The sequence below is a fragment of the Daphnia pulex genome, chromosome 10 (assembly GCF_021134715.1).
Source record: "Daphnia pulex isolate KAP4 chromosome 10, ASM2113471v1".
NCBI lineage: Eukaryota > Metazoa > Arthropoda > Branchiopoda > Diplostraca > Daphniidae > Daphnia > Daphnia pulex.
In genome coordinates, this window is record NC_060026.1 from 5127885 (window position 1) to 5153729 (window position 25845).

Below are 25845 nucleotides of genomic sequence, written 5' to 3' on the forward strand. Positions count from 1 at the left end.
GCACAACCTGTGCGGACGGAACGTAGTGGTGATGGAAGCAATCTCTTTTCGGCGGACTCTATTTTTTCGTGCCGTTTTTGTGCATGTTAGTTAAATTTCCTTTGATAATACCGATTTGCGAAAAAACTATTTGTAGGAAAAGGGGTAAAAATGATTTCCATCGTAAGACTCTGTGTTTGCATTTTGGAAACCCGAGATAGTTATCGGTTCAAACTGGTTCCAGCTGTAGTCGTAATCGACATTCAGACGCAAACATTCGCCTTTTTCTAAACTAACGCTGTTGTATGTTATCCCATTCCCAAAACTTTAGTCTCCTATACCTACAGTCGACATTTGTTGAAAAGAAGAAACCAGCCAAAAACATTTCCAGGTTAAGGATACATGAGTATTGAGAGAAATGGATTCCAATGAAATGTTAATTAATGTCACTAAAACAGTAGTCTGCAGAATTATCCATGAAAATATAACTCTACGTGTGACACTTCTTTTTTGATCTCGACGTGATTTGAACACGCAACCTCCTGATCTGGAGTCAGGCGCGCTACCGTTGCGCCACGAAATCCTGAGTTATAATTTAATTTATATCATACTAGTTGCGGAAGTGCAGAGTTTTTCAAGAAGTAGTAGATCCGGTTGTAAAATTGATTATCACCCGATTAAATTTAGTCTTTTGAAAGTTTCAACCTGAGTAGTCAGGGGATTTCTTACTTTCTCAGTGGATATTTTCATCGCCACAAGCCTTGGTTTCCATACTGAAAGCTGACCGGCTTGGGTGTGGTCGACGGCTACAACAAACGGGACGTCGTCGTTGATATTCAATCAAAAATCTTTACTATGGTCAAGCATCGATGGTTCAGTGGTAGAATGCTCGCCTGCCACGCGGGCGGCCCGGGTTCGATTCCCGGTCGATGCATTTTGTATCATGCATCATGTAGAATCTACTCATTTAAGTTTCGTTGGATAAAATCCTTGCGCGCAACCTGTGCGGACGGAACGTAGTGGTGATGGAAGCAATCTCTTTTCGGCGGACTCTATTTTTTCGTGCCGTTTTTGTGCATGTTAGTTAAATTTCCTTTGATAATACCGATTTGCGAAAAAACTATTTGTAGGAAAAGGGGTAAAAATGATTTCCATCGTAAGACTCTGTGTTTGCATTTTGGAAACCCGAGATAGTTATCGGTTCAAACTGGTTCCAGCTGTAGTCGTAATCGACATTCAGACGCAAACATTCGCCTTTTTCTAAACTAACGCTGTTGTATGTTATCCCATTCCCAAAACTTTAGTCTCCTATACCTACAGTCGACATTTGTTGAAAAGAAGAAACCAGCCAAAAACATTTCCAGGTTAAGGATACATGAGTATTGAGAGAAATGGATTCCAATGAAATGTTAATTAATGTCACTAAAACAGTAGTCTGCAGAATTATCCATGAAAATATAACTCTACGTGTGACACTTCTTTTTTATCTCGACGTGATTTGAACACGCTACCTCCTGATCTGGAGTCAGGCGCGCTACCGTTGCGCCACGAAATCCTGAGTTAAAATCTAATTTATATCATACTACTTGCGGAAGTGCAGAGTTTTTCAAGAAGTAGTAGATCCGGTTGTAAAATTGATTATCACCCGATTAAATTTAGTCTTTTGAAAGTTTCAGCCTGAGTAGTCAGGGGATTTCTTACTTTCTCAGTGGATATTTTCATCGCCACAAGCCTTGGTTTCCATACTGAAAGCTGACCGGCTTGGGTGTGGTCGACGGCTACAACAGACGGGACGTCGTCGTTGATATTCGATCAAAAATCTTTAGTATGGTCCAGCATCGATGGTTCAGTGGTAGAATGCTCGCCTGCCACGCGGGCGGCCCGGGTTCGATTCCTGGTCGATGCATTTTGTATCATGCATCATGTAGAATCTACTCATTTAAGTTTCGTTGGATTCGTTGGATAAAATCCTTGCGCACAACCTGTGCGGACGGAACGTAGTGGTGATGGAAGCAATCTCTTTTCGGCGGACTCTATTTTTTCGTGCCGTTTTGGTGCATGTTAGTTAAATTTCCTTTGATAATACCGATTTTTGAAAAAACTATTTGTAGGAAAAGGGGTAAAAATGATTTCCATCGTAAGACTCTGTGTTTGCATTTTGGAAACCCGAGATAGTTATCGGTTCAAACTGGTTCCAGCTGTAGTCGTAATCGACATTCAGACGCAAACATTCGCCTTTTTCTAAACTAACGCTGTTGTATGTTATCCCATTCCCAAAACTTTAGTCTCCTATACCTACAGTCGACATTTGTTGAAAAGAAGAAACCAGCCAAAAACATTTCCAGGTTAAGGATACATGAGTATTGAGAGAAATGGATTCCAATGAAATGTTAATTAATGTCACTAAAACAGTAGTCTGCAGAATTATCCATGAAAATATAACTCTACGTTTGACACTTCTTTTTTTATCTCGACGTGATTTGAACACGCAACCTCCTGATCTGGAGTCAGGCGCGCTACCGTTGCGCCACGAAATCCTGAGTTATAATTTAATTTATATCATACTAGTTGCGGAAGTGCAGAGTTTTTCAAGAAGTAGTAGATCCGGTTGTAAAATTGATTATCACCCGATTAAATTTAGTCTTTTGAAAGTTTCAACCTGAGTAGTCAGGGGATTTCTTACTTTCTCAGTGGATATTTTCATCGCCACAAGCCTTGGTTTCCATACTGAAAGCTGACCGGCTTGGGTGTGGTCGACGGCTACAACAAACGGGACGTCGTCGTTGATATTCAATCAAAAATCTTTACTATGGTCAAGCATCGATGGTTCAGTGGTAGAATGCTCGCCTGCCACGCGGGCGGCCCGGGTTCGATTCCCGGTCGATGCATTTTGTCTCATGCATCATGTAGAATCTACTCATTTAAGTTTCGTTGGATAAAATCCTTGCGCACAACCTGTGCGGACGGAACGTAGTGGTGATGGAAGTAATCTCTTTTCGGCGGACTCTATTTTTTCGTGCCATTTTTGTGCATGTTAGTTAAATTTCCTTTGATAATACCGATTTGCGGAAAAACTATTTGTAGGAAAAGGGGTAAAAATGATTTCCATCGTAAGACTCTGTGTTTGCATTTTGGAAACCCGAGATAGTTATCGGTTCAAACTGGTCCCAGCTGTAGTCGTAATCGACATTCAGACGCAAACATTCGCCTTTTTCTAAACTAACGCTGTTGTATGTTATCCCATTCCCAAAACTTTAGTCTCCTATACCTACAGTCGACATTTGTTGAAAAGAAGAAACCAGCCAAAAACATTTCCAGGTTAAGGATACATGAGTATTGAGAGAAATGGATTCCAATGAAATGTTAATTAATGTCACTAAAACAGTAGTCTGCAGAAGTATCGATGAAAATATAACTCTACGTGTGACACTTCTTTTTTGATCTCGACGTGATTTGAACACGCAACCTCTTGATCTGGAGTCAGGCGCGCTACCGTTGCGCCACGAAATCCTGAGTTATAATTTAATTTATATCATACTACTTGCGGAAGTGCAGAGTTTTTCAAGAAGTAGTAGATCCGGTTGTAAAATTGATTATCACCCGATTAAATTTGGTCTTTTGAAAGTTTCAACCTGAGTAGTAAGGGGATTTCTTACTTTCTCAGTGGATATTTTCATCGCCACAAGCCTTGGTTTCCATACTGAAAGCTGACCGGCTTGGGTGTGGTCGACGGCTACAACAGACGGGACGTCGTCGTTGATATTCAATTCAAAAATATTTAGTATGGTCCAGCATCGATGGTTCAGTGGTAGAATGCTCGCCTGCCACGCGGGCGGCCCGGGTTCGATTCCCGGTCGATGCATTTTGTATCATGCATCATGTAGAATCTACTCATTTAAGTTTCGTTGGATAAAATCCTTGCGCACAACCTGTGCGGACGGAACGTAGTGGTGATGGAAGCAATCTCTTTTCGGCGGACTCTATTTTTTCGTGCCGTTTTTGTGCATGTTAGTTAAATTTCCTTTGATAATACCGATTTGCGAAAAAACTATTTGTAGGAAAAGGGGTAAAAATGATTTCCATCGTAAGACTCTGTGTTTGCATTTTGGAAACCCGAGATAGTTATCGGTTCAAACTGGTTCCAGCTGTAGTCGTAATCGACATTCAGACGCAAACATTCGCCTTTTTCTAAACTAACGCTGTTGTATGTTATCCCATTCCCAAAACTTTAGTCTCCTATACCTACAGTCGACATTTGTTGAAAAGAAGAAACAAGCCAAAAACATTTCCAGGTTAAGGATACATGAGTATTGAGAGAAATGGATTCCAATGAAATGTTAATTAATGTCACTAAAACAGTAGTCTGCAGAATTATCCATGAAAATGTAACTCTAAGTGTGACACTTCTTTTTTGATCTCGACGTTATTTGAACACGCAACCTCCTGATCTAGAGTCAGGCGCGCTACCATTGCACCACGAAATCCTGAGTTGTTATCTAATTTTTATCATACTACTTGCGGAAGTGCAGAGTTTTTCAAGAAGTAGTAGATCCAGTTGTAAAATTGATTATCACCCGATTAAATTAAGTCTTTTGAAAGTTTCAACCTGAGTAGTCAGGGGATTTCTTACTTTCTCAGTGGATATTTTCATCGCCACAAGTCTTGGTTTCCATACTGAAAGCTGACCGGCTTGGGTGTGGTCGACGGCTACAACAGACGGGACGTCGTCGTTGATATTCAATCAAAAATCTTTAGTATGGTCCAGCATCGATGGTTCAGTGGTAAAATGCTCCCCTGCCACGCGGGTGGCCTAGGTTCGGTTCTCGAACGATGCATTTTGTATCATGCATCATATAGAATCTACTCATTTAAGTTTCGTTGGATAAAATCCTTGCGCACAACCTGTGCGGACGGAACGTAGTGGTGATGGAAGCAATCTCTTTTCGGTGGACTCTATTTTTTCGTGCCGTTTTTGTGCATGTTAGTTAAATTTCCTTTGATAATACCAATTTGCGAAAAAACTATTTGTAGGAAAAGGGGTAAAAATGATTTCCATCGTAAGACTCTGTGTTTGCATTTTGGAAACCCGAGATAGTTATCGGTTCAAACTGGTTCCAGCTGTAGTCGTAATCGACATTCAGACGCAAACATTCGCCTTTTTCTAAACTAACGCTGTTGTATGTTATCCCATTCCCAAAACTTTAGTCTCCTATACCTACAGTCGACATTTGTTGAAAAGAAGAAACCAGCCAAAAACATTTCCAGGTTAAGGATACATGAGTATTGAGAGAAATGGATTCCAATGAAATGTTAATTAATGTCACTAAAACAGTAGTCTGCAGAATTATCTACTGCTCTATAAACCGCGGGCGTGGTCCATGAAAATATAACTCTACGTGTGACACTTCTTTTTTTATCTCGACGTGATTTGAACACGCAACCTCCTGATCTGGAGTCAGGCGCGCTACCGTTGCGCCACGAAATCCTGAGTTATTATCTAATTCATATCATACTACTTGCGGAAGTGCAGAGTTTTTCAAGAAGTAGTAGATCCGGTTGTAAAATTGATTATCACCCGATTAAATTTAGTCTTTTGAAAGTTTCAGCCTGAGTAGTCAGGGGATTTCTTACTTTCTCAGTGGATATTTTCATCGCCACAAGCCTTGGTTTCCATACTGAAAGCTGACCGGCTTGGGTGTGGTCGACGGCTACAACAGACGGGACGTCGTCGTTGATATACGATCAAAAATCTTTAGTTTGGTCCAGCATCGATGGTTCAGTGGTAGAATGCTCGCCTGCCACGCGGGCGGCCCGGGTTCGATTCCCGGTCGATGCATTTTGTATCATGCATCATGTAGAATCTACTCATTTAAGTTTCGTTGGATAAAATCCTTGCGCACAACCTGTGCGGACGGAACGTAGTGGTGATGGAAGCAATCTCTTTTCGGTGGACTCTATTTTTTCGTGCCGTTTTTGTGCATGTTAGTTAAATTTCCTTTGATAATACCGATTTGCGAAAAAACTATTTATAGGAAAAGGGGTAAAAATGATTTCCATCGTAAGACTCTGTGTTTGCATTTTGGAAACCCGAGATAGTTATCGGTTCAAACTGGTTCCAGCTGTAGTCGTAATCGACATTCAGACGCAAACATTCGCCTTTTTCTAAACTAACGCTGTTGTATGTTATCCCATTCCCAAAACTTTAGTCTCCTATACCTACAGTCGACATTTGTTGAAAAGAAGAAACAAGCCAAAAACATTTCCAGGTTAAGGATACATGAGTATTGAGAGAAATGGATTCCAATGAAATGTTAATTAATGTCACTAAAACAGTAGTCTGCAGAATTATCCATGAAAATGTAACTCTAAGTGTGACACTTCTTTTTTGATCTCGACGTGATTTGAACACGCAACCTCCTGATCTAGAGTCAGGCGCGCTACCATTGCACCACGAAATCCTGAGTTATTATCTAATTTTTATCATACTACTTGCGGAAGTGCAGAGTTTTTCAAGAAGTAGTAGATCCGGTTGTAAAATTGATTATCACCCGATTAAATTAAGTCTTTTGAAAGTTTCAACCTGAGTAGTCAGGGGATTTCTTACTTTCTCAGTGGATATTTTCATCGCCACAAGTCTTGGTTTCCATACTGAAAGCTGACCGGCTTGGGTGTGGTCGACGGCTACAACAGACGGGACGTCGTCGTTGATATTCAATCAAAAATCTTTAGTATGGTCCAGCATCGATGGTTCAGTGGTAAAATGCTCCCCTGCCACGCGGGTGGCCTAGGTTCGATTCTCGGTCGATGCATTTTGTATCATGCATCATATAGAATCTACTCATTTAAGTTTCGTTGGATAAAATCCTTGCGCACAACCTGTGCGGACGGAACGTAGTGGTGATGGAAGCAATCTCTTTTCGGCGGACTCTAATTTTTCGTGCCGTTTTTGTGCATGTTAGTTAAATTTCCTTTGATAATACCGATTTGCGAAAAAACTATTTGTAGGAAAAGGGGTAAAAATGATTTCCATCGTAAGACTCTGTGTTTGCATTTTGGAAACCCGAGATAGTTATCGGTTCAAACTGGTTCCAGCTGGAGTCGTAATCGACATTCAGACGCAAACATTCGCCTTTTTCTAAACTAACGCTGTTGTATGTTATCCCATTCCCAAAACTTTAGTCTCCTATACCTACAGTCGACATTTGTTGAAAAGAAGAAACCAGCCAAAAACATTTCCAGGTTAAGGACACATGATTATTGAGAGAAATGGATTCCAATGAAATGTTAATTAATGTCACTAAAACAGTAGTCTGCAGAATTATCCATGAAAATATAACTCTACGTGTAACACTTCTTTTTTTATCTCGACGTGATTTGAACAAGTAACCTCCTGATCTGGAGTCAGGCGCGCTACCGTTGCGCCACGAAATCCTGAGTTATAATCTAATTTATATCATACTAATTGCGGAAGTGCAGAGTTTTTCAAGAAGTAGTAGATCCGGTTGTAAAATTGATTATCACCCGATTAAATTTAGTCTTTTGAAAGTTTCAACCTGAGTAGTCAGGGGATTTCTTACTTTCTCAGTGGATATTTTCATCGCCACAAGCCTTGGTTTCCATACTGAAAGCTGACCGGCTTGGGTGTGGTCGACGGCTACAACAGACGGGACGTCGTCGTTGATATTCAATCAAAAATCTTTAGTATGGTCCAGCATCGATGGTTCAGTGGTAGAGTGCTCGCCTGCCACGCGGGCGGCCCGGGTTCGATTCCCGGTAGATGCATTTTGTATCATGCATCATGTAGAATCTACTCATTTAAGTTTCGTTGGATAAAATCCTTGCGCACAACCTGTGCGGACGGAACGTAGTGGTGATGGAAGCAATCTCTTTTCGGCGGACTTTATTTTTTCGTGCCGTTTTTTTGCATGTTATTTAAATTTCCTTTGATAATACCGATTTGCGAAAAAACTATTTGTAGGAAAAGGGGTAAAAATGATTTCCATCGTAAGACTCTGTGTTTGCATTTTGGAAACCCGAGATAGTTATCGGTTCAAACTGGTTCCAGCTGTAGTCGTAATCGACATTCAGACGCAAACATTCGCCTTTTTCTAAACTAACGCTGTTGTATGTTATCCCATTCCCAAAACTTTAGTCTCCTATACCTACAGTCGACATTTGTTGAAAAGAAGAAACCAGCCAAAAACATTTCCAGGTTAAGGATACATGAGTATTGAGAGAAATGGATTCCAATGAAATGTTAATTAATGTCACTAAAACAGTAGTCTGCAGAATTATCCATGAAAATGTAACTCTAAGTGTGACACTTCTTTTTTGATCTCGACGTGATTTGAACACGCAACCTACTGATCTAGAGTCAGGCGCGCTACCATTGCACCACGAAATCCTGAGTTAATATCTAATTTTTATCATACTACTTGCGGAAGTGCAGAGTTTTTCAAGAAGTAGTAGATCCGGTTGTAAAATTGATTATCACCCGATTAAATTAAGTCTTTTGAAAGTTTCAACCTGAGTAGTCAGGGGATTTCTTACTTTCTCAGTGGATATTTTCATCGCCACAAGTCTTGGTTTCCATACTGAAAGCTGACCGGCTTGGGTGTGGTCGACGGCTACAACAGACGGGACGTCGTCGTTGATATTCAATCAAAAATCTTTAGTATGGTCCAGCATCGATGGTTCAGTAGTAAAATTCTCCCCTGCCACGCGGGCGGCCTAGGTTCGATTCTCGGTCGATGCATTTTGTATCATGCATCATATAGAATCTACTCATTTAAGTTTCGTTGGATAAAATCCTTGCGCACAACCTGTGCGGACGGAACGTAGTGGTGATGGAAGCAATCTCTTTTCGGCGGACTCTAATTTTTCGTGCCGTTTTTGTGCATGTTAGTTAAATTTCCTTTGATAATACCGATTTGCGAAAAAACTATTTGTAGGAAAAGGGGTAAAAATGATTTCCATCGTAAGACTCTGTGTTTGCATTTTGGAAACCCGAGATAGTTATCGGTTCAAACTGGTTCCAGCTGGAGTCGTAATCGACATTCAGACGCAAACATTCGCCTTTTTCTAAACTAACGCTGTTGTATGTTATCCCATTCCCAAAACTTTAGTCTCCTATACCTACAGTCGACATTTGTTGAAAAGAAGAAACCAGCCAAAAACATTTCCAGGTTAAGGATACATGAGTATTGAGAGAAATGGATACCAATGAAATGTTAATTAATGTCACTAAAACAGTAGTCTGCAGAATTATCCATGAAAATATAACTCTACGTGTGACACTTCTTTTTTGATCTCGACGTGATTTGAACACGCAACCTCCTGATCTGGAGTCAGGCGTGCTACCGTTGCGCCACGAAATCCTGAGTTATAATTTAATTTATATCATACTACTTGCGGAAGTGCAGAGTTTTTCAAGAAGTATTAGATCCGGTTGTAAAATTGATTATCACCCGATTAAATTTAGTCTTTTGAAAGATTCAGCCTGAGTAGTAAGCGGATTTCTTACTTTCTCAGTGGATACTTTCATCGCCACAAGCCTTGGTTTCCATACTGAAAGCTGACCGGCTTGGGTGTGGTCGACGGCTACAACAGACGGGACGTCGTCGTTGATATTCAATCAAAAATCTTTACTATGGTCCATCATCGATGGTTCAGTGGTAGAATGCTCGCCTGCAACGCGGGGGGCCCGGGTTCGATTCCCGGTCGATGCATTTTATATCATGCATCATGTAGAATCTACTCATTTAAGTTTCGTTGGATAAAATCCTTGCGCACAACCTGTGCGGACGGAACGTAGTGGTGATGGAAGCAATCTCTTTTCGGCGGACTCTATTTTTTCGTGCCGTTTCGGTGCATGTTAGTTAAATTTCCTTTGATAATACCGATTTTTGAAAAAACTATTTGTAGGAAAAGGGGTAAAAATGATTTCCATCGTAAGACTCTGTGTTTGCATTTTGGAAACCCGAAATAGTTATCGGTTCAAACTGGTTCCAGCTGTAGTCGTAATCGACATTCAGACGCAAACATTCGCCTTTTTCTAAACTAACGCTGTTGTATGTTATCCCATTCCCAAAACTTTAGTCTCCTATACCTACAGTCGACATTTGTTGAAAAGAAGAAACCAGCCAAAAACATTTCCAGGTTAAGGATACATGAGTATTGAGAGAAATGGATTCCAATGAAATGTTAATTAATGTCACTAAAACAGTAGTCTGCAGAATTATCCATGAAAATATAACTCTACGTGTGACACTTCTTTTTTGATTTCGACGTGATTTGAACACGCAACCTCCTAATCTGGAGTCAGGCGCGCTACCGTTGCGCCACGAAATCCTGAGTTATAATTTAATTTATATCATACTACTTGCGGAAGTGCAGAGTTTTTCAAGAAGTAGTAGATCCGGTTGTAAAATTGATTATCACCCGATTAAATTTAGTCTTTTGAAAGTTTCAACCTGAGTAGTCAGGGGATTTCTTACTTTCCCAGTGGATATTTTCATCGCCACAAGCCTTGGTTTCCATACTGAAAGCTGACCGGCTTGGGTGTGGTCGACGGCTACAACAAACGGGACGTCGTCGTTGATATTCAATCAAAAATCATTACTGTTGTCAAGCATCGATGGTTCAGTGGTAGAATGTTCGCCAGGCACGCGGGCCGCCCGGGTTCGATTCCCGGTCGATGCATTTTGTATCATGCATCATGTAGAATCTACTCATTTAAGTTTCGTTGGATAAAATCCTTGCGCACAACCTGTGCGGACGGAACGTAGTGGTGATGGAAGCAATCTCTTTTCGGCGGACTCTATTTTTTCGTGCCGTTTTTGTGCATGTTAGTTAAATTTCCTTTGATAATACCGATTTGCGAAAAAACTATTTGTAGGAAAAGGGGTAAAAATCATTTCCATCGTAAGACTCTGTGTTTGCATTTTGGAAACCCGAGATAGTTATCGGTTCAAACTGGTTCCAGCTGTAGTCGTAATCGACATTCAGACGCAAACATTCGCCTTTTTCTAAACTAACGCTGTTGTATGTTATCCCATTCCCAAAACTTTAGTCTCCTATACCTACAGTCGACATTTGTTGAAAAGAAGAAACCAGCCAAAAACATTTCCAGGTTAAGGATACGTGAGTATTGAGAGAAATGGATTCCAATGAAATGTTAATTAATGTCACTAAAACAGTAGTCTGCAGAATTATCCATGAAAATATAACTCTACGTATGACACTTCTTTTTTTATCTCGACGTGATTTGAACACGCAACCTCCTGATCTGGAGTCAGGCGCGCTACCGTTGCGCCATGAAATCCTGAGTTATAATCTAATTTATATCATACTACTTGCGGAAGTGCAGAGTTTTTCAAGAAGTAGTAGATCCGGTTGTAAAATTGATTATCACCCGATTAAATTTAGTCTTTTGAAAGTTTCAACCTGAGTAGTCAGGGGATTTCTTACTTTCTCAGTGGATATTTTCATCGCCACAAGCCTTGGTTTCCATACTGAAAGCTGACCGGCTTGGGTGTGGTCGACGGCTAAAACAAACGGGACGTCGTCGTTGATATTGAATCAAAAATATTTAGTATGGTCCAGCATCGATGGTTCAGTGGTAGAATGCTCGCCTGCCACGCGGGCGGCCCGGGTTCGATTCCCGGTCGATGCATTTTGTATCATGCATCATTTAGAATCTACTCATTTAAGATTCGTTGGATAAAATCCTTGCGCACAACCTGTGCGGACGGAACGTAGTGGTGATGGAAGCAATCTCTTTTCGGCGGACTCTATTTTTTCGTGCCGTTTTTTTGCATGTTAGTTAAATTTCCTTTGATAATACCGATTTGCGAAAAAACTATTTGTAGGAAAAGGGGTAAAAATGATTTCCATCGTAAGACTCTGTATTTGCATTTTGGAAACCCGAGATAGTTATCGGTTCAAACTTGTTCCAGCTGTAGTCGTAATCGACATTCAGACGCAAACATTTGCCTTTTTTCTAAACTAACGCTGTTGTATGTTATCCCATTCCCAAAACTTTAGTCTCCTATACCTACAGTCGACATTTATTGAAAAGAAGAAACCAGCCAAAAACATTTCCAGGTTAAGGATACATGAGTATTAAGAGAAATGGATTCCAATGAAATGTTAATTAATGTCACTAAAACAGTAGTCTGCAGAATTATCCATGAAAATATAACTCTACGTGCTTTTTTGATCTCGACGTGATTTGAACACTAAACCTCCCGATCTGGAGTCAGGCGCGCTACCGTTGCGCCACGAAATCCTGAGTTATAATTTAATTTATATCATACTAATTGCGGAAGTGCAGAGTTTTTCAAGAAGTAGTAGATCCGGTTGTAAAATTGATTATCACCCGATTAAATTTAGTCTTTTGAAAGTTTCAACCTGAGTAGTCAGGGGATTTCTTACTTTCTCAGTGGATATTTTCATCGCCACAAGCCTTGGTTTCCATACTGAAAGCTGACCGGCTTGGGTGTGGTCGACGGCTACAACAAACGGGACGTCGTCGTTGATATTCAATCAAAAATATTTAGTATGGTCCAGCATCGATGGTTCAGTGGTAGAATGCTCGCCTGCCACGCGGGCGGCCCGGGTTCGATTCCCGGTCGATGCATTTTGTATCATGCATCATTTAGAATCTACTCATTTAAGATTCGTTGGATAAAATCCTTGCGCACAACCTGTGCGGACGGAACGTAGTGGTGATGGAAGCAATCTCTTTTCGGCGGACTCTATTTTTTCGTGCCGTTTTTTTGCATGTTAGTTAAATTTCCTTTGATAATACCGATTTGCGAAAAAACTATTTGTAGGAAAAGGGGTAAAAATGATTTCCATCGTAAGACTCTGTATTTGCATTTTGGAAACCCGAGATAGTTATCGGTTCAAACTTGTTCCAGCTGTAGTCGTAATCGACATTCAGACGCAAACATTTGCCTTTTTTCTAAACTAACGCTGTTGTATGTTATCCCATTCCCAAAACTTTAGTCTCCTATACCTACAGTCGACATTTATTGAAAAGAAGAAACCAGCCAAAAACATTTCCAGGTTAAGGATACATGAGTATTAAGAGAAATGGATTCCAATGAAATGTTAATTAATGTCACTAAAACAGTAGTCTGCAGAATTATCCATGAAAATATAACTCTACGTGCTTTTTTGATCTCGACGTGATTTTAACACTAAACCTCCCGATCTGAAGTCAGGCGCGCTACCGTTGCGCCACGAAATCCTGAGTTATAATTTAATTTATATCATACTAATTGCGGAAGTGCAGAGTTTTTCAAGAAGTAGTAGATCCGGTTGTAAAATTGATTATCACCCGATTAAATTTAGTCTTTTGAAAGTTTCAACCTGAGTAGTCAGGGGATTTCTTACTTTCTCAGTGGATATTTTCATCGCCACAAGCCTTGGTTTCCATACTGAAAGCTGACCGGCTTGGGTGTGGTCGACGGCTACAACAAACGGGACGTCGTCGTTGATATTCAATCAAAAATCTTTAGTATGGTCCAGCATCGATGGTTCAGTGGTAGAATGCTCGCCTGCCACGCGGGCGGCCCGGGTTCGATTCCCGGTCGATGCATTTTGTACCATGCATCATGTAGAATCTACTCATTTAAATTTCGTAGGATAAAATCCTTACGCACAGCCTGTGCGGACGGAACGTAGTGGTGATGGAAGCAATCTCTTTTCGGCGGACTCTATTTTTTCGTGCCGTTTTTGTGCATGTTAGTTAAATTTCCTTTGATAATACCGATTTGCGAAAAAACTATTTGTAGGAAAAGGGGTAAAAATGATTTCCATCGTAAGACTCTGTGTTTGCATTTTGGAAACCCGAGATAGTTATCGGTTCAAACTGGTTCCAGCTGTAGTCGTAATCGACATTCAGACGCAAACATTCGCCTTTTTTCTAAACTAACGCTGTTGTATGTTATCCCATTCTCAAAACTTTAGTCTCCTATACCTACAGTCGACATTTGTTGAAAAGAAGAAACCAGCCAAAAACATTTCCAGGTTAAGGATACATGAGTATTGAGAGAAATGGATTCCAATGAAATGTTAATTAATGTCACTAAAACAGTAGTCTGCAGAATTATCCATGAAAATATAACTCTACGTGTGACACTTCTTTTTTTAACTCGACGTGATTTGATCACGCAACCTCCTGATCTGGAGTCAGGCGCGCTACCGTTGCGCCACGAAATCCTGAGTTATTATCTAATTCATATCATACTACTTGCGGAAGTGCAGAGTTTTTCAAGAAGTAGTAGATCCGGTTGTAAAATTGATTATCACCCGATTAAATTTAGTCTTTTGAAAGTTTCAGCCTGAGTAGTCAGGGGATTTCTTACTTTCTCAGTGGATATTTTCATCGCCACAAGCCTTGGTTTCCATACTGAAAGCTGACCGGCTTGGGTGTGGTCGACGGCTACAACAGACGGGACGTCGTCGTTGATATTTTATCAAAAATCTTTAGTTTGGTCCAGCATCGATGGTTCTGTGGTAGAATGCTCGCCTGCCACGCGGGCGGCCCGGGTTCGATTCCCGGTCGATGCATTTTGTATCATGCATCATGTAGAATCTACTCTTTTAAGTTTCGTAGGATAAAATCCTTGCGCACAACCTGTGCGGACGGAACGTAGTGGTGATGGAAGCAATCTCTTTTCGGCGGACTCTATTTTTTCGTGCCGTTTTTGTGCATGTTAGTTAAATTTCCTTTGATAATACCGATTTGCGAAAAAACTATTTGTAGGAAAAGGGGTAAAAATGATTTCCATCGTAAGACTCTGTGTTTGCATTTTGGAAACCCGAGATAGTTATCGGTTCAAACTGGTTCCAGCTGTAGTCGTAATCGACATTCAGACGCAAACACTCGCCTTTTTCTAAACTAACGCTGTTGTATGTTATCCCATTCTCAAAACTTTAGTCTCCTATACCTACAGTCGACATTTGTTGAAAAGAAGAAACCAGCCAAAAACATTTCCAGGTTAAGGATACATGAGTGTTGAGAGAAATGGATTCCAATGAAATGTTAATTAATGTCACTAAAACAGTAGTCTGCAGAATTATCCATGAAAATGTTACTCTACGTGTGACACTTCTTTTTTTATCTCGACGTGATTTGAACACGCAACCTCCTGATGTGGAGTCAGGCGCGCTTCCGTTGCGCCACGAAATCCTGAGTTATGATCTAATTTATATCATACTAATTGCGGAAGTGCAGAGTTTTCTTGAAGTAGTAGATCCGGTTGTAAAATTGATTATCACCCGATTAAATTTAGTCTTTTGAAAGTTTCAACCTGATTAGTCAGGGGATTTCTTACTTTCTCAGTGGATATTTTCATTGTTACAAGCCTTGGTTTCCATACTGAAAGCTGACCGGCTTGGGTGTGGTCGACGGCTACAACATACGGGACGTCGTCGTTGATATTCAATCAAAAATCTTTAGTACGTTCCAGCATCGATGGTTCAGTGGTAGAATGCTCGCCTGCCACGCGGGCGGCCCGGGTTCGATTCCCGGTCGATGCATTTTGTATCATGCATCATGAAGAATCTACTCATTTAATTTTCGTTGGATAAAATCCTTGCGCACAACCTGTGCGGACGGAACGTAGTGGTGATGGAAGCAATCTCTTTTCGGCGGACTCTATTTTTTCGTGCCGTTTTTGTGCATGTTAGTTAAATTTCCTTTGATAATACCGATTTGCGAAAAAACTATTTGTAGGAAAAGGGGTAAAAATGATTTCCATCGTAAGACTCTGTGTTTGCATTTTGGAAACCCGAGATAGTTATCGGTTCAAACTGGTTCCAGCTGTAGTCGTAATCGACATTCAGACGCAAACATTCGCCTTTTTTCTAAACTAACGCTGTTGTATGTTATCCCATTCCCAAAACTTTAGTCTCCTATACCTACAGTCGACATTTGTTGAAAAGAAGAAACCAGCCAAAAACATTTCCAGGTTAAGGATACATGAGTATTGAGAGAAATGGATTCCAATGAAATGTTAATTAATGTCACTAAAACAGTAGTCTGCAGAATTATCCATGAAAATATAACTCTACGTGTGACACTTCTTTTTTTAACTCGACGTGATTTGATCACGCAACCTCCTGATCTGGAGTCAGGCGCGCTACCGTTGCGCCACGAAATCCTGAGTTATTATCTAATTCATATCATACTACTTGCGGAAGTGCAGAGTTTTTCAAGAAGTAGTAGATCCGGTTGTAAAATTGATTATCACCCGATTAAATTTAGTCTTTTGAAAGTTTCAGCCTGAGTAGTCAGGGGATTTCTTACTTTCTCAGTGGATATTTTCATCGCCACAAGCCTTGGTTTCCATACTGAAAGCTGACCGGCTTGGGTGTGGTCGACGGCTACAACAGACGGGACGTCGTCGTTGATATTTTATCAAAAATCTTTAGTTTGGTCCAGCATCGATGGTTCAGTGGTAGAATGCTCGCCTGCCACGCGGGCGGCCCGGGTTCGATTCCCGGTCGATGCATTTTGTATCATGCATCATGTAGAATCTACTCATTTAATTTTCGTAGGATAAAATCCTTACGCACAGCCTGTGCGGACGGAACGTAGTGGTGATGGAAGCAATCTCTTTTCGGCGGACTCTATTTTTTCGTGCCGTTTTTGTGCATGTTAGTTAAATTTCCTTCGATAATACCGATTTGCGAAAAAACTATTTGTAGGAAAAGGGGTAAAAATGATTTCCATCGTAAGACTCTGTGTTTGCATTTTGGAAACCCGAGATAGTTATCGGTTCAAACTGGTTCCAGCTGTAGTCGTAATCGACATTCAGACGCAAACATTCGCCTTTTTTCTAAACTAACGCTGTTGTATGTTATCCCATTCTCAAAACTTTAGTCTCCTATACCTACAGTCGACATTTGTTGAAAAGAAGAAACCAGCCAAAAACATTTCCAGGTTAAGGATACATGAGTATTGAGAGAAATGGATTCCAATGAAATGTTAATTAATGTCACTAAAACAGTAGTCTGCAGAATTATCCATGAAAATATAACTCTACGTGTGACACTTCTTTTTTTAACTCGACGTGATTTGATCACGCAACCTCCTGATCTGGAGTCAGGCGCGCTACCGTTGCGCCACGAAATCCTGAGTTATTATCTAATTCATATCATACTTCTTGCGGAAGTGCAGAGTTTTTCAAGAAGTAGTAGATCCGGTTGTAAAATTGATTATCACCCGATTAAATTTAGTCTTTTGAAAGTTTCAGCCTGAGTAGTCAGGGGATTTCTTACTTTCTCAGTGGATATTTTCATCGCCACAAGCCTTGGTTTCCATACTGAAAGCTGACCGGCTTGGGTGTGGTCGACGGCTACAACAGACGGGACGTCGTCGTTGATATTTTATCAAAAATCTTTAGTTTGGTCCAGCATCGATGGTTCAGTGGTAGAATGCTCGCCTGCCACGCGGGCGGCCCGGGTTCGATTCCCGGTCGATGCATTTTGTATCATGCATCATGTAGAATCTACTCATTTAATTTTCGTAGGATAAAATCCTTACGCACAGCCTGTGCGGACGGAACGTAGTGGTGATGGAAGCAATCTCTTTTCGGCGGACTCTATTTTTTCGTGCCGTTTTTGTGCATGTTAGTTAAATTTCCTTTGATAATACCGATTTGCGAAAAAACTATTTGTAGGAAAAGGGGTAAAAATGATTTCCATCGTAAGACTCTGTGTTTGCATTTTAGAAACCCGAGATAGTTATCGGTTCAAACTGGTTCCAGCTGTAGTCGTAATCGACATTCAGACGCAAACATTCGCCTTTTTTCTAAACTAACGCTGTTGTATGTTATCCCATTCTCAAAACTTTAGTCTCCTATACCTACAGTCGACATTTGTTGAAAAGAAGAAACCAGCCAAAAACATTTCCAGGTTAAGGATACATGAGTATTGAGAGAAATGGATTCCAATGAAATGTTAATTAATGTCACTAAAACAGTAGTCTGCAGAATTATGCATGAAAATATAACTCTACGTGTGACACTTCTTTTTTTAACTCGACGTGATTTGATCACGCAACCTCCTGATCTGGAGTCAGGCGCGCTACCGTTGCGCCACGAAATCCTGAGTTATGATCTAATTTATATCATACTAATTGCGGAAGTGCAGAGTTTTTTAAGAAGTAGTAGATCCGGTTGTAAAATTGATTATCACCCGATTAAATTTAGTCTTTTGAAAGTTTCAACCTGATTAGTCAGGGGATTTCTTACTTTCTCAGTGGATATTTTCATTGTTACAAGCCTTGGTTTCCATACTGAAAGCTGACCGGCTTGGGTGTGGTCGACGGCTACAACATACGGGACGTCGTCGTTGATATTCAATCAAAAATCTTTAGTACGTTCCAGCATCGATGGTTCAGTGGTAGAATTCTCGCCTGCCACGCGGGCGGCCCGGGTTCGATTCCCGGTCGATGCATTTTGTATCATGCATCATGAAGAATCTACTCATTTAATTTTCGTTGGATAAAATCCTTGCGCACAACCTGTGCGGACGGAACGTAGTGGTGATGGAAGCAATCTCTTTTCGGCGGACTCTATTTTTTCGTGCCGTTTTTGTGCATGTTAGTTAAATTTCCTTTGATAATACCGATTTGCGAAAAAACTATTTGTAGGAAAAGGGGTAAAAATGATTTCCATCGTAAGACTCTGTGTTTGCATTTTGGAAACCCGAGATAGTTATCGGTTCAAACTGGTTCCAGCTGTAGTCGTAATCGACATTCAGACGCAAACATTCGCCTTTTTTCTAAACTAACGCTGTTGTATGTTATCCCATTCCCAAAACTTTAGTCTCCTATACCTACAGTCGACATTTGTTGAAAAGAAGAAACCAGCCAAAAAACATTTCCAGGTTAAGGATACATGAGTATTGAGAGAAATGGATTCCAATGAAATGTTAATTAATGTCACTAAAACAGTAGTCTGCAGAATTATCCATGAAAATATAACTCTACGTGTGACACTTCTTTTTTTAACTCGACGTGATTTGATCACGCAACTTCCTGATCTGGAGTCAGGCGCGCTACCGTTGCGCCACGAAATCCTGAGTTATTATCTAATTCATATCATACTACTTGCGGAAGTGCAGAGTTTTTCAAGAAGTAGTAGATCCGGTTGTAAAATTGATTATCACCCGATTAAATTTAGTCTTTTGAAAGTTTCAGCCTGAGTAGTCAGGGGATTTCTTACTTTCTCAGTGGATATTTTCATCGCCACAAGCCTTGGTTTCCATACTGAAAGCTGACCGGCTTGGGTGTGGTCGACGGCTACAACAGACGGGACGTCGTCGTTGATATTCCATCAAAAATCTTTAGTTTGGTCCAGCATCGATGGTTCAGTGGTAGAATGCTCGCCTGCCACGCGGGCGGCCCGGGTTCGATTCCCGGTCGATGCATTTTGTATCATGCATCATGTAGAATCTACTCATTTAATTTTCGTAGGATAAAATCCTTACGCACAGCCTGTGCGGACGGAACGTAGTGGTGATGGAAGCAATCTCTTTTCGGCGGACTCTATTTTTTCGTGCCGTTTTTGTGCATGTTAGTTAAATTTCCTTTGATAATACCGATTTGCGAAAAAACTATTTGTAGGAAAAGGGGTAAAAATGATTTCCATCGTAAGACTCTGTGTTTGCATTTTGGAAACCCGAGATAGTTATCGGTTCAAACTGGTTCCAGCTGTAGTCGTAATCGACATTCAGACGCAAACATTCGCCTTTTTTCTAAACTAACGCTGTTGTATGTTATCCCATTCTCAAAACTTTAGTCTCCTATACCTACAGTCGACATTTGTTGAAAAGAAGAAACCAGCCAAAAATATTTCCAGGTTAAGGATACATGAGTATTGAGAGAAATGGATTCCAATGAAATGTTAATTAATGTCACTAAAACAGTAGTCTGCAGAATTATCCATGAAAATATAACTCTACGTGTGACACTTCTTTTTTTAACTCGACGTGATTTGATCACGCAACCTCCTGATCTGGAGTCAGGCGCGCTACCGTTGCGCCACGAAATCCTGAGTTATTATCTAATTCATATCATACTACTTGCGGAAGTGCAGAGTTTTTCAAGAAGTAGTAGATCCGGTTGTAAAATTGATTATCACCCGATTAAATTTAGTCTTTTGAAAGTTTCAGCCTGAGTAGTCAGGGGATTTCTTACTTTCTCAGTGGATATTTTCATCGCCACAAGCCTTGGTTTCCATACTGAAAGCTGACCGGCTTGGGTGTGGTCGACGGCTACAACAAACGGGACGTCGTCGTTGATATTAAATCAAAAATCTTTAGTATGGTCCAGCATCGATGGTTAAGTGGTAGAATGCTCGCCTGCCACGCGGGCGGCACGGGTTCGATTCCCGGTAGATGCATTTTGTATCATGCATCATGTAGAATCTACTCATTTAAGTTTCGTTGGATAAAATCCTTGCGCACAACCTGTGCGGACGGAACGTAGTGGTGATGGAAGCAATCTCTTTTCGGCGGACTCTATTTTTTCGTGCCGTTTTTGTGCATGTTAGTTAAATTTCCTTAGATAATACCGATTTGCGAAAAAACTATTTGTAGGAAAAGGGGTAAAAATGATTTCCATCGTAAGACTCTGTGTTTGCATTTTGGAAACCCGAGATAGTTATCGGTTCAAACTGGTTCCAGCTGTAGTCGTAATCGACATTCAGACGCAAACATTCGCCTTTTTCTAAACTAACGCTGTTGTATGTTATCCCATTCCAAAAAACTTTAGTCTCCTATACCTACAGTCGACATTTGTTGAAAAGAAGAAACCAGCCAAAAACATTTCCAGGTTAAGGATACATGAGTATTGAGAGAAATGGATTCCAATGAAATGTTAATTAATGTCACTAAAACAGTAGTCTGCAGAATTATCTACTGCTCTATAAACCGCGGGCGTGGTCCATGAAAATATAACTCTACGTGTGACACTTCTTTTTTTATCTCGACGTGATTTGAACACGCAACCTCCTGATCTGGAGTCAGGCGCGCTACCGTTGCGCCACGAAATCCTGAGTTATTATCTAATTTATATCATACTAATTGCGGAAGTGTAGAGTTTTTCAAGAAGTAGTAGATCCGGTTGCAAAATTGATTATCACCCGATTAAATTTAGTCTTTTGAAAGTTTCAACCTGAGTAGTCAGGGGATTTCTTACTTTCTCAGTGGATATTTTTATCGCCATAAGCCTTGGTTTCCATACTGAAAGCTGACCGGCTTGGGTGTGGTCGACGGCTACAACAGACGGGACGTCGTCGTTGATATTGAATCAAAAATCTTTAATATAGTCCAGCAGCGATGGTTCAGTTGTAAAATACTCGCCTGCCACGCGGGCGGCCCGGGTTCGATTCCCGGTCGATGCATTTTGTATCATGCATCATGTAGAATCTACTCATTTAAGTTTCGTTGGATAAAATCCTTGCGCGCAACCTGTGCGGACGGAACGTAGTGGTGATGGAAGCAATCTCTTTTCGGCGGACTCTATTTTTTCGTGCCGTTTTTGTGCATGTTAGTTAAATTTCCTTTGATAATACCGATTTGCGAAAAAACTATTTGTAGGAAAAGGGGTAAAAATGATTTCCATCGTAAGACTCTGTGTTTGCATTTTGGAAACCCGAGATAGTTATCGGTTCAAACTGGTTCCAGCTGTAGTCGTAATCGACATTCAGACGCAAACATTCGCCTTTTTTCTAAACTAACGCTGTTGTATGTTATCCCATTCCCAAAACTTTAGTCTCCTATACCTACAGTCGACATTTGTTGAAAAGAAGAAACCAGCCAAAAACATTTCCAGGTTAAGGATACATGAGTATTGAGAGAAATGGATTCCAATGAAATGTTAATTAATGTCACTAAAACAGTAGTCTGCAGAATTATCCATAAAATGTAACTCTACGTGTGACACTTCTTTATTGATCTCGACGTGATTTGAACACGCAACCTCCTGATCTGGAGTCAGGCGCGCTACCGTTGCGCCACGAAATCCTGAGTTATGATCTAATTTATATCATAATAATTGCGGAAGTGCAGAGTTTTTTCAAGAAGTAGTAGATCCGGTTGTAAAATTGATTATCACCCGATTAAATTTAGTCTTTTGAAAGTTTCAACCTGAGTAGTCAGGGGATTTCTTACTTTCTCAGTGGATATTTTCATCGCCACAAGCCTTGGTTTCCATACTGAAAGCTGACCGGCTTGGGTGTGGTCGACGGCTACAACAGACGGGACGTCGTCGTTGATATCTAATCAAAAATCTTTAGTACGGTCCAGCATCGATGGTTCAGTGGTATAATGCTCGCCTGCCACGCGGGCGGCCCGGGTTCGATTCCCGGTCGATGCATTTTGTATCATGCATCATGAAGAATCTACTCATTTAATTTTCGTTGGATAAAATCCTTGCGCACAACCTGTGCGGACGGAACGTAGTGGTGATGGAAGCAATCTCTTTTCGGCGGACTCTATTTTTTCGTGCCGTTTTTGTGCATGTTAGTTAAATTTCCTTTGATAATACCGATTTTTGAAAAAACTATTTGTAGGAAAAGGGGTAAAAATCATTTCCATCGTAAGACTCTGTGTTTGCATTTTGGAAACCCGAGATAGTTATCGGTTCAAACTGGTTCCAGCTGTAGTCGTAATCGACATTCAGACGCAAACATTCGCCTTTTTCTAAACTAACGCTGTTGTATGTTATCCCATTCCCAAAACTTTAGTCTCCTATACCTACAGTCGACATTTGTTGAAAAGAAGAAACCAGCCAAAAACATTTCCAGGTTAAGGATACATGAGTATTGAGAGAAATGGATTCCAATGAAATGTTAATTAATGTCACTAAAACAGTAGTCTGCAGAATTATCTACTGCTCTATAAACCGCGGGCGTGGTCCATGAAAATATAACTCTACGTGTGACACTTCTATTTTGATCTCGACGTGATTTGAACACGCAACCTCCTGATCTGGAGTCAGGCGCGCTACCGTTGCGCCACGAAATCCTGAGTTATTATCTAATTTATATCATACTAATTGCGGAAGTGTAGAGTTTTTCAAGAAGTAGTAGATCCGGTTGTAAAATTGATTATCACCCGATTAAATTTAGTCTTTTGAAAGTTTCAACCTGAGTAGTCAGGGGATTTCTTACTTTCTCAGTGGATATTTTCATCGCCATAAGCCTTGGTTTCCATACTGAAAGCTGACCGGCTTGGGTGTGGTCGACGGCTACAACAGACGGGACGTCGTCGTTGATATTGAATCAAAAATCTTTAGTATAGTCCAGCAGCGATGGTTCAGTGGTAAAATACTCGCCTGCCACGCGGGCGGCCCGGGTTCGATTCCCGGTCGATGCATTTTGTATCATGCATCATGTAGAATCAACTCATTTAAGTTTCGTTGGATAAAATCCTTGCGCACAGCCTGTGCGGACGGAACGTAGTGGTGATGGAAGCAATATCTTTTCGGCGGACTCTATTTTTTCGTGCCGTTTTTGTGCATGTTAGTTAAATTTCCTTAGATAATACCAATTTGCGAAAAAACTATTTGTAGGAAAAGGGGTAAAAATGATTTCCATCGTAAGACTCTGTGTTTGCATTTTGGAAACCCGAGATAGTTATCGGTTCAAACTGGTTTCAGCTGTAGTCGTAATCGACATTCAGACGCAAACATTCGCCTTTTTCTAAACTAACGCTGTTGTATGTTATCCCATTCCCAAAACTTTAGTCTCCTATACCTACAGTCGACATTTGTTGAAAAGAAGAAACCAGCCAAAAACATTTCCAGGTTAAGGATACATGAGTATTGAGAGAAATGGATTCCAATGAAATGTTAATTAATGTCACTAAAACAGTAGTCTGCAGAATTATCCATGAAAATGTAACTCTACGTGTGACACTTTTTTTTTTATCTCGGCGTGATTTGAACACGCAACCTCCTGATCTGGAGTCAGGCGCGCTACCGTTGCGCCACGAAATCCTGAGTTATAATTTAATTTATATCATACTAATTGCGGAAGTGCAGAGTTTTTCAAGAAGTAGTAGATCCGGTTGTAAAATTGATTATCACCCGATTAAATTTAGTCTTTTGACAGTTTCAACCTGAGTAGTCAGGGGATTTCTTACTTTCTCAGTGGATATTTTCATCGCCATAAGCCTTGGTTTCCATACTGAAAGCTGACCGGCTTGGGTGTGGTCGACGGCTACAACATACGGGACGTCGTCGTTGATATTCAATCAAAAATCTTTAGTACGGTCCAGCATCGATGGTTCAGTGGTAGAATGCTCGCCTGCTACGCGGGCGGCCCGGGTTCGATTCCCGGTCGATGCATTTTGTATCATGCATCACGAAGAATCTACTCATTTAAGTTTCGTTGGATAAAATCCTTGCGCACAACCTGTGCGGACGGAACGTAGTGGTGATGGAAGCAATCTCTTTTCGGCGGACTCTATTTTTTCGTGCCGTTTTTGTGCATGTTAGTTAAATTTCCTTTGATAATACCGATTTGCGAAAAAACTATTTGTAGGAAAAGGGGTAAAAATGATTTCCATCGTAAGACTCTGTGTTTGCATTTTGGAAACCCGAGATAGTTATCGGTTCAAACTGGTTCCAGCTGTAGTCGTAATCGACATTCAGACGCAAACATTCGCCTTTTTCTAAACTAACGCTGTTGTATGTTATCCCATTCCCAAAACTTTAGTCTCCTATACCTACAGTCGACATTTGTTGAAAAGAAGAAACCAGCCAAAAACATTTCCAGGTTAAGGATACATGAGTATTGAGAGAAATGGATTCCAATGAAATGTTAATTAATGTCACTAAAACAGTAGTCTGCAGAATTATCCATGAAAATGTAACTCTACGTGTGACACTTTTTTTTTTATCTCGACGTGATTTGAACACGCAACCTCCTGATCTGGAGTCAGGCGCGCTACCGTTGCGCCACGAAATCCTGAGTTATAATCTAATTTATATCATACTAATTGCGGAAGTGCAGAGTTTTTCAAGAAGTAGTAGATCCGGTTGTAAAATTGATTATCACCCGATTAAATTTAGTCTTTTGAAAGTTTCAACCTGAGTAGTCAGGGGATTTCTTACTTTCTCAGTGGATATTTTTATCGCCATAAGCCTTGGTTTCCATACTGAAAGCTGACCGGCTTGGGTGTGGTCGACGGCTACAACAGACGGGACGTCGTCGTTGATATTGAATCAAAAATCTTTAATATGGTCCAGCAGCGATGGTTCAGTGGTAAAATACTCGCCTGCCACGCGGGCGGCCCGGGTTCGATTCCCGGTCGATGCATTTTGTATCATGCATCATGTAGAATCAACTCATTTAAGTTTCGTTGGATAAAATCCTTGCGCTGTGCGGACGGAACGTAGTGGTGATGGAAGCAATATCTTTTCGGCGGACTCTATTTTTTCGTGCCGTTTTTGTGCATGTTAGTTAAATTTCCTTAGATAATACCGATTTGCGAAAAAACTATTTGTAGGAAAAGGGGTAAAAATGATTTCCATCGTAAGACTCTGTGTTTGCATTTTGGAAACCCGAGATAGTTATCGGTTCAAACTGGTTCCAGCTGTAGTCGTAATCGACATTCAGACGCAAACATTCGCCTTTTTCTAAACTAACGCTGTTGTATGTTATCCCATTCCCAAAACTTTAGTCTCCTATACCTACAGTCGACATTTGTTGAAAAGAAGAAACCAGCCAAAAACATTTCCAGGTTAAGGATACATGAGTATTGAGAGAAATGGATTCCAATGAAATGTTAATTAATGTCACTAAAACAGTAGTCTGCAGAATTATCCATGAAAATGTA

General features: G+C 40.6%; 17 non-coding genes across 17 annotated transcripts; 14 read left to right on the plus strand and 3 right to left on the minus strand.

The window, feature by feature from the left end:
- Nucleotides 1–490: 490 nt before the first annotated feature.
- Trnaw-cca lies at nt 491–562 on the minus strand. The gene has a single exon. It is a non-coding gene; the product is annotated as a tRNA-Trp (tRNA).
- Nucleotides 563–842: 280 nt separating this feature from the next.
- On the plus strand, nt 843–913 carry Trnag-gcc. Its single transcript has one exon. It is a non-coding gene; the product is annotated as a tRNA-Gly (tRNA).
- Nucleotides 914–2796: 1883 nt separating this feature from the next.
- Nucleotides 2797–2867, plus strand: Trnag-gcc. Its single transcript has one exon. It is a non-coding gene; the product is annotated as a tRNA-Gly (tRNA).
- A 903-nt stretch (nt 2868–3770) lies between these two features.
- Nucleotides 3771–3841, plus strand: Trnag-gcc. The gene has a single exon. It is a non-coding gene; the product is annotated as a tRNA-Gly (tRNA).
- A 1903-nt stretch (nt 3842–5744) lies between these two features.
- Trnag-gcc lies at nt 5745–5815 on the plus strand. Its single transcript has one exon. It is a non-coding gene; the product is annotated as a tRNA-Gly (tRNA).
- Nucleotides 5816–9636: 3821 nt separating this feature from the next.
- On the plus strand, nt 9637–9707 carry Trnac-gca. The gene has a single exon. It is a non-coding gene; the product is annotated as a tRNA-Cys (tRNA).
- A 902-nt stretch (nt 9708–10609) lies between these two features.
- Nucleotides 10610–10680, plus strand: Trnaa-ggc. The gene has a single exon. It is a non-coding gene; the product is annotated as a tRNA-Ala (tRNA).
- Nucleotides 10681–11582: 902 nt separating this feature from the next.
- On the plus strand, nt 11583–11653 carry Trnag-gcc. The gene has a single exon. It is a non-coding gene; the product is annotated as a tRNA-Gly (tRNA).
- An 895-nt stretch (nt 11654–12548) lies between these two features.
- Nucleotides 12549–12619, plus strand: Trnag-gcc. Its single transcript has one exon. It is a non-coding gene; the product is annotated as a tRNA-Gly (tRNA).
- Nucleotides 12620–13514: 895 nt separating this feature from the next.
- Trnag-gcc lies at nt 13515–13585 on the plus strand. The gene has a single exon. It is a non-coding gene; the product is annotated as a tRNA-Gly (tRNA).
- Nucleotides 13586–15460: 1875 nt separating this feature from the next.
- Trnag-gcc lies at nt 15461–15531 on the plus strand. The gene has a single exon. It is a non-coding gene; the product is annotated as a tRNA-Gly (tRNA).
- Nucleotides 15532–16434: 903 nt separating this feature from the next.
- Trnag-gcc lies at nt 16435–16505 on the plus strand. The gene has a single exon. It is a non-coding gene; the product is annotated as a tRNA-Gly (tRNA).
- Nucleotides 16506–17408: 903 nt separating this feature from the next.
- On the plus strand, nt 17409–17479 carry Trnag-gcc. The gene has a single exon. It is a non-coding gene; the product is annotated as a tRNA-Gly (tRNA).
- Nucleotides 17480–19357: 1878 nt separating this feature from the next.
- Nucleotides 19358–19428, plus strand: Trnag-gcc. The gene has a single exon. It is a non-coding gene; the product is annotated as a tRNA-Gly (tRNA).
- Nucleotides 19429–21954: 2526 nt separating this feature from the next.
- On the minus strand, nt 21955–22026 carry Trnaw-cca. Its single transcript has one exon. It is a non-coding gene; the product is annotated as a tRNA-Trp (tRNA).
- A 930-nt stretch (nt 22027–22956) lies between these two features.
- Nucleotides 22957–23028, minus strand: Trnaw-cca. Its single transcript has one exon. It is a non-coding gene; the product is annotated as a tRNA-Trp (tRNA).
- A 1253-nt stretch (nt 23029–24281) lies between these two features.
- Trnas-gcu lies at nt 24282–24352 on the plus strand. Its single transcript has one exon. It is a non-coding gene; the product is annotated as a tRNA-Ser (tRNA).
- Nucleotides 24353–25845: the final 1493 nt, after the last annotated feature.